The sequence below is a fragment of the Xenopus tropicalis genome, chromosome 1, assembly GCF_000004195.4.
Source record: "Xenopus tropicalis strain Nigerian chromosome 1, UCB_Xtro_10.0, whole genome shotgun sequence".
Lineage (NCBI taxonomy): Eukaryota > Metazoa > Chordata > Amphibia > Anura > Pipidae > Xenopus > Xenopus tropicalis.
The window spans coordinates 71,511,007-71,519,971 of NC_030677.2; positions in this window are offsets into that span (position 1 = coordinate 71,511,007).

Sequence of the window (8,965 nt, forward strand, 5' to 3'; positions counted from 1 at the left end):
GTTGGGATCAAATACACGGTACTGTTTTATTATTACAGAGAAAAAGGAAATCAATTTTAAAAATCCTAATTATTTGATTATAATGGAGTCTATGGGAGACAGGCTTTACGTAATTTGGAGCTTTCTGGATAATGGGTTTCTGGATAAGGGGTCCGATACCTGTATTAGCAGTTTTTACTACAAAGATCATGAATATGTAACTTTACATCCCCCAGCTGTTTGGGTCACTGAGAACCAGTCAAGCAGAACAACAAAAGCTACATAAATTGATGCTTCCTTGCTCAGTTCTGCCCAGCCCTTGCCTGGGCCAAACAGCAGAGCGTATTCCAGTTTATGATATTTGCCCTGCTTAGTTTTCTTGCCCAGTGTGGCAGGAGGGATAGAACTGAGTGGTAAAACATTAGGAGATGCTTTCTCTTACAGTTAATTAAAATTTTCCCATTCCAGCTTTTTTCCTGCAGCAGCTGGGGCTGCTTTGGTTACTCTTCATGATATTTGTAGCGTGAAAACTGCTAATATCACAGTAGTTCCCAGGGAGGGGTATTACAGCATAGCCTGTGCTGACCCTGGGTGGTGGTATGCTTATAGTGTGCCTGCTCTCTTATATAGCGGAGACACAGGATTCCACATAGATGGTAGATGGATTCAACATATAGATGCAAGCAGACAAAAAATATTTTTTCCTTTGTATCTTGCAGTATCATTTATTGTGTTCTCTCACTCAAATGTTAGGGTTTCACATATGACTTTTCACCCCTCCTTTAAGAAGGTAAAGGGGGTCATAGGTTTGGATAGTCTGAGGTTAGGACATAAGCTTCCTGTAAAGGTAACCTGTCCAACTGAACCCAAATATGTTTTCATTTCAGCCCTGTCTGCAATACAGGGAACAAGGAACGTGAGGGGCCTGGGCAGGTCTCTATACTTTTTCTTAAATTCCCCCAAGCCTCAAAGAAGTCATGTGCTTTTTAAAAAGCAAAAGGTCCTGGAAAATATCTTTCATCATATACAACAATGCAGTTTTTGTAGGGGAAAAACACTGCCCTTACCGATTACAGAACATCATTAAAGAACATAGCACAGTTTGTTACTTGTGCAGCCACTTAACTCTATGCAAAATATTAGAAATAAAAAAGGTGCAATGGTGCAGAGGAAGATTCTTAAATTGATTCCATTTTCTAAATATTTGATTGGTGGTATCTTTGTGTGGATGCAAAATGCCATGTAACCCCATTTAATTCTACTAAAACACACAAAAATACCAAGGCACAATGCCAAGTTATATGCAGTACATTCATAATCCCTGTTGCAGTCTTTATAAAGGTATGGACACCACTAAAAAAATCCATGTTTTTTTGCCACAGGACCTAGGAAACAAAGGAAAGATACAACAGTTTCCTTTTGGTTGGGCTGCTACACATGAATACACATAGGTCACATACAGTTCTTCAACTGCCATTTAACTCTTCTATAATCAAGTAAGAAAACCCCTAAAATGTTGTTCTTTATGCAGCCACCGAAGCATGGAACAAATCTAACGTTTCAGCACTGATATTTTCCACTAACATCTACACGTCTAGTAAATTGAGCATCATGTTGCACAACCACAGGGTCCCGTCTGGCAGATTAAATTAAAAGTCAGACTATTACATCTATAAATTACATAAACCACCCCCCCTTCCCATTGTAGAACAAGTACAGATACTTTTGGTAAATCATTTGCTGAGTAAAGTATATTGCATTAATAACTAGAAAACAGAAACTCCTCTTCACTGCGTAGGTGGCAGCTCTTGATTATTGTGGGCTGTCCTGTGCGTAGGAAGAAGCAGAGGTTCAAACTCACATTAGAGAAACACATGGATGCTTTGGTTTCTGCTGTACTGCCACTACTAGAGTGTAATTAGTCATTTTAGAGGTAAGATTCATTATTTACCAAATCTAATATGCAAAAAGAAAAAGAAAATACAAACACATTTCGTTGGGTACTTTTCCCAAGCGTTTTATATGACCGTTAGTTTCATACAGTCACATATAACCGTAAATAATGTATTTGCCAACATCAGCAGATAGGAAATAAATGTAATATCCTTAATAAGCAACCTACAATATTGTACAATGTACTGATGGCTGGTTTAAATCTAGAGTAATCCAATATTCTTTCTTTTGCATTATCCCAAGCTATATTCTTTATTTTTTAAAACAGTGGCCCCCAACCAATGGCTCGTGATCAACATGTTGCTCCCAGTGGCCTCAAAGTAGGAGCCCATTTTTAAATGTACTCAGAGGCAAGTTTTGGGAGTATAGAGACAAGCAGAGCAGAGCCTCCTGCCGGCTCACAGATCACATGAGGCTACCAGTAAATCACAGCCCTTGTTTGGCATCCCACACATGCCAGTGTGGCTCACCAACACTTTTTAAATCTGAATGTTGTTCACGAGTAAAACTAGATGCTTAATGTGCAGCTTGTAGGAGTAAGCTGACAGCTTTATTGGGAGACTTGCCCTTTGTGCCCTGCCCTGTAGGTTGCAGGTACAGCTCTTTGTGCTCAGGGTTTTAGGGATGCACATGGGCAACGCCTTGGACACCAGCTGTAGCTTTAACATAATCCATGCAAGGATATCTTGCACCCAACAGCAGTGGCATAACTTGAAAGATTTTTTTAAAAAAAATCTTCGGGGGGCCCAGTGCACACAGTCCTTTCAGAAAGCAACCCTACTCCCACCCTGACAAGCTCACTGCCTGTTGCAAATTATGTGTGGCCTTCTTGGATCATCTTTAGAGTGAACATCCACACAGAACATGCAGACTTGAAGCAAAGGTATGGATCAGCCTGTGGGGAGATCACAATGAAGCAACCCTGCTGTGCTGTTCTGCCATTTTCAGCCAGAGAAAGTTATAACTCCTGTTTAATGAGTCCCTGGTGGTGCGGTTTTATGTGAGTATCTATTTGACTTAAAGGGTTTTTTCATGCATGAGTTAACTTTCAGTATGATGTAGAGAGTAATTCTGAGACAATTGCGTGGTCTTCTTTTTTTATTGTTTGTAGTTTTTTAGTTATTCCATTTTCAGTTCAGGAGTTGTCCAGTCTTGAGTTTCAGCAGTTATTTGGTTGCTAGGGTCCAAGTTACCTTAGCAACCAGGAAATGGTTTGGATGGGAGACCGTTATATGAATACGTCAGGACCTGAATGTTACAAAAAGTAACAGTTACAATAAACCTGTAGCCTTACAGAGCAATACGTTTTGGCTGCTGGGGTCCCCAATTTAAAAACTGAAAAGAGTTGGAAAAAGAAGGCAAATAATTTATAAACTATAACAAATAAATAATGAAGACCAATTGAAAAGTTGCTTAGAATAAGTCATTGAACTTGATGGATGTATGTCTTTTTTCAACCCAACTTACTATGTTACTATGTTACTATGTATTCTATAACATACTAAAAGTTAGCTTTAAGTTTACCCACCCTTTTAAGACTTAAAACTTGAATTTTCTCTGAGTCAGTGGCGTAACTGTAAAGAAAGCAGACCCAATGGTCGCAGGGGGCCCGGACCGTGAGGTCTGCTTCCTCTATATAACAGGGATCCCTAACCTTTTATACCTGTGAGCCACATTCAAATGGAAAAAGTTTTGGAGAGCAACACAGGAATGAAAAATGTTCCTGGAGGTGCCAATAAGAGCTATAATTGCCTATTTAATAGCCCCTATGTGGACTGGCAGCCTACAGAAGGCTCTGTTTGTCAATTACACTGGGTTTTTATTCAACCAAATCTTGCCTCCTTACCAGAAATTAAAAAATAGGCACCTACTTTGCGGCCACTGGGAGCAATGTCCAACGGGTTGGGGAGCAACACTGGTTGGGGATCACTGCTCTATAGCCACTCTTTTAGCTGAAGTTATGAACACCTGCTGATTAAAATTTGCAGAGGGCTCACATAACTTCTGCATGCATGTAAGAGCAGGCGGGGAGGGGTGGCAGCTAAGTACCTGTGCAAGCCGGGCCCCTCCAATGATTCTTTCTGCAGGGCATATTCTTGGTATGCAGCTGCTCCGAGTGGTTACTGTGATAATAGCAGCTTTAGACTGCTAATGTCAGGCTTTCGGTATAAACTGCATTGCCAGAAAGCATGGCTGGCAACATTTAGCTTCTGACAATTGTCTTGAGTTTTGCCTTGGGATACTTTCCTCTTGGGGAACTAGTTTCCATAATTACCCTGTTACAGTGAAAGGAAATATTCATGCACTTGCCAGTTCACAAATAAAATATTCTGCGAGCACTAAAACCTCTTCGTCTTGCTGAAAAAAATACTTGCATCCCCACATTGGAGATATTCTTGTTCAAAAAATTACTGTTATATATAACCAATTATGCATGGCTTTCAAACCAGTTTTCCTGCTAGACTAGACAATGCTAGTTCAGTGGACTGGAAAAGTAAAGTAAAGCTGGATAGGCATGAGTCAATAAAAGCTGTTGACTTGGCCCCTCCAGATTGAGTCAGCAGCTTTTTGGTCTGTGCATAGGGGCCTCCTGCTTAACCACTTGGGCAAAATTCACCAGATTTGGACTGTACAGGTTAGAAAATTCTATCAGGGATTGTAGACCAAATTGTGAATCCAAGGAGGTTAACTCACAGGTTATAGCACTCATTGAGAATTCCACTTTCTTCTTTACATAAACTAGGAATACTGCTGGAAATAAACAAAAACCCAAACAGAACCTGAAAAAGAAAGTAAAGAATGAATACTTTGGTATCCAGAAAGGGAAACCCTTCCAACCAGTCCAGGGTCCACTTTAAATTATCCCAGGACCCCAGCAGTCCCCTCTGACCCTTGTCTACTTCCGCAGTAAACAGTGCTGGGGTCTGTAGCAACTGGTGTACAATGCTGTTAAAAAAACATAAATAGCTGTTCAATATCTAGTAGAATCAAGTCTATTAAACAACTGGACTTTTCTGACTTTTTCTTGAAACTCAGAAAAGTTTCCAAGTTAACCTGGATAAATGAGAATCTTCAGACATAAATAGCTATTATATTTTAGTTCCACAGAATGACCACAAGGTGTCACTGTAATCTCTCTATTTGCTCTTAAGTATCATGTGTAGTGTCTATGAAGATTTTCATTCATCCAGGTCATGGTATATCTAGTATAAATAAATTTAAAGCAACTGGTCTTGTTTGGTAATCATTTAAGTTGAACTGAAGAAGCTGCTCAGATGAGTAGTGAAACGTCTTCAATGATTACCAGTCCAGTTGCTTTAAATTTATTTATACTAGATATATCATGTGTAGTGTATTTTTTTGTTCATGCTGTTTGAGTAATACAGAAATACCAGGCATTATGTAAAAACAAGAAACACAAAATCATACTAATATTAGAATTCAAATAATGAAGCATGCATTGCTTTCGTATTTCTCTTAGTGTGTGGACACCATCAATTGTGAATAAACTCAATTTACACAAGTGCTAGAAGCTAAAGATTTATATGATAAATTTGCTTGCTATAATAATATTTTAACATTTGTGCCAAAATTCTTACATTGCAAAATGCAGTTAGGTTTTATAAGTAAATTAATTGAAATAAGTGTACACATGCTTAATTTAATTGTAGTTTCTTTCTTGGCACTTACCACTTTGCAGGGAAGAATCAGATAAAACAACAGTTGTAGCCACAGTGATATTAATCAGGCAACTCAGATACAAATAGATGGGGACTCTAGGCCTATATTAGATATAATTAAGGAGAAGGAAAGGTCGAATCACTGGGGGGGTGAGCGATCCTCTTCTATCTTCTTTCTTCACACTGGCTGCGCATGCACAGTAGAGCAAAAAGCTGCACTTTAACAAAAAAGTTGGCTTTTTGGCTCTACTGCACGTGCGTGGCCCCCCAGGATTGCAGCAAAAGGAGAAGGAAGCCTGCATGTTCCCTGGGCTGGTAGGATTTATAAATCTAAAATGCTCAATCTTTTTTTTCTGTTGGTGTTTGTCACACTACAAGCTTTTAAAATCTATATTAAATATAAGCAAAGGTTAAATTGTTTACACTGCATACATTAACATATATTTACAATGTTCTACCCAATATTTCATATATTAGCCTGTATCTATACATTGTTTTATGCAAAGGCAGAAGTGCTAACCCATGCACAGTCCCTATTATTGTTGTATTAATGACAATCTGTCACTGGGCGCCGCAATCACTTTATATTATATTTTACATTATAAAGTAAAATAGAAAGCCTAGTTATCAGTCTATAAGGGCACATGTTGGTTTCATGAGGGTGCTGCAATCAATTTCCAAACAGAAGTGAGCTGGTCAGCACTGACATGTAATTTAGCTACCAGTGAAATGCCACAGTTACAATATATATATATATATAATAACAAATAATCTTCGTATTGAGTGTATGCTGATTTCTACTACGTTTGTTGCAAGCAGATTTTGTACTTGTGCTTCTGGGAAACCTATATATTTTAGTTATTATTATTTTTTTTAATTAGTGTGTAATTAGACCTCTCTCTATATATAGAAGAAAACATTTAATTTTTATAACACAGAGAAACATGATGTAAGTATATTTTAAGCAACAACATGATTTTGAAAACACCATTTCCCCTAAAAATGACAATACTAAATTCTATAGTTTTATGAAGCCTGACTTGTAATGATCAAAACCTTACAGAGTTCCAACAAACCTAAAATAAACATGCAATAGATTGTAAGGTCAAAACACATGGAAAAAGGAAAAAAAAAACCTTCAAAGTACATGTTTTCAAAGCAAATGCCCCACTGAATTTATATAGATATAAGACCTGTTATCGAGAATGCTCTGGACCTGGGGTTTTCTGGCTAAGGGGTTTTTCTGTAATTAAGATCTCCATACTAAAAAATAATTTCAACATTAAATAAACCCAATAGGGTTGTTTTGCCTCCAATAAGGATTAATTATATCTTAGTAGGGATCAAGTAGAAGGGACTGTTTTATTTTTATAGAGAAAAAGTGTTTTCATTGTTAAATGAAGCCAATTATCAAAATTATCCTGAAAACGTATAGAAGATTTTCTGTCACCATCAAAATAGAACACAAATAGAAGAATGTATTTAAGGTTTAGTGACGTTGTTGTGATACCTGGGAAGACACCAAATTCTGTAAATCTCATCACAATCCTTGAATCTGCCTCTTTACAGCAAAACACTAATAACAGCTTGAACAGACTGTTTCTGTTGCATTCGACTTATCCCTGATGCTAGCTACTTAAAGCCAAATGACCTGTTTTGAGAAGGATATACCATTGATGGCAAAAAGAAATCCACATCTACCAATTAGTTTTGTGCTAGCCCAATAATAATCAGAAATGGCTTTTATGTCATAAATAGATTCACTGCAAATTATCCTTTTGTGTTTAGCAGTAATGCTGGAAATGAGTCACAGTCTTTCAAAAGGATGTTTGCTTCTGCTTTTAGCCAAGCAAAGGGGCAGAAAGGAGATAGAAACAAACATAATAATATACATTTACTAGCCCTAAATAAGTACCTTACTTTGCTTTTATATGGAGTACTTAATATCTGTAATGCTGCTTTTACGTGGAGTAGTCAATATCTTTGACGCTACAATATAGTTAGATAGAAACAAATCTTTACTGTTGTATTAGGCACTAGACATGTAGCATACCCGTGGGTGTTGGCTAGACATATTGTGTTGAGTGTGTGTGTTATTTCGTGAGTGTTGGCTAGAAGTATTGTGTTGAGTGTGTGTGTTATTTCGTGAGTGTTGGCTAGAAGTATTGTGTTGAGTGTGTGTGTTATTTCGTGAGTGTTGGCTAGAAGTATTGTGTTGAGTGTGTGTGTTATTTCGTGAGTGTTGGCTAGAAGTATTATGTTGAGTGTGTGTGTTATTTGAGATATGCACAATTATGTAGGCCTCCTGAATGGCAACTCCCCGGACCTTGCTGCCCTCTTAGTGAGTGCTTACCAGGTAGCTGGAGATTCCTCCTGGGGAGGAATGACCAGGGGACTGGAGGTTGCTGATAAACCAAACAAAACTTCTTTAGTTTTTTCAAACTGCATTCAGTAGTATTATAGGCAAACACATGTATCTCTTGCTGATATCCAAACCAGGGAGTTCTGTCACTCCCAATGAATACCCCTCTTTGAGTGGATTCTATAACCTGAGCTAACCACTGAATTCTCCTGAACTACGGCCTGTAATGCCGGAAGGTAATAACCTCACTAATCTCCTCGGAGGGGCCTGAAGCTGCCCAACTCCTAGAGTGACTATAACATATCTAACTGGATTATCTAAACTGGAACATGTGAGTCATCCCTTTTTATACTGGAGAACACCTCCACCTAGTGGTCACTCCTGAACTGCAAGGGAAACTCAACCTGGAAAGAACAGTTATAGTAAGCACATTATTAGGTCTACCTTTAGGTGTCCACATCTAAATAAAGGTTGTTTCTGCATGCCTGCCTAAAGGGGACTACTGTCTGTAGGGACACAAAGGACTAGGGCAGCATAAATTTAGGGGTGGCATGCCCCCCGTCGCACTCAAAATTTCTCACATATGGAGCACTGGGACAAGACACAATGCGTTTCTCCATATGGGAGAAATTTTAAGTGCGACTGGGAGGCATGCCACCCCTAAATTTATGCCGCCCTAGGCCATAGCCACACATCTAGGGCACTATTTAGTGGCTGGTGGGGGGCTGTTTGGCTCTCTGTGTCCTTGGAATGCCAGGACCTATTTTGACTCCCAGTTCAGACCTGGTGTAAAGATTTTATTTGACTATATAAAATGACTATTCTAAATTTAAAATAAATAAATAAATACATGTAAATTAAAAAAACTGCTTGCTGTGTTGGAGCAGGAAACAGATACTTTGGGATATTTGTATTTGAATTATGTACCCTTTTCTAGTCACACTGCAATGCACAGGCATTTATTCTTAAGTCTTCTATTCCTGTAACTACA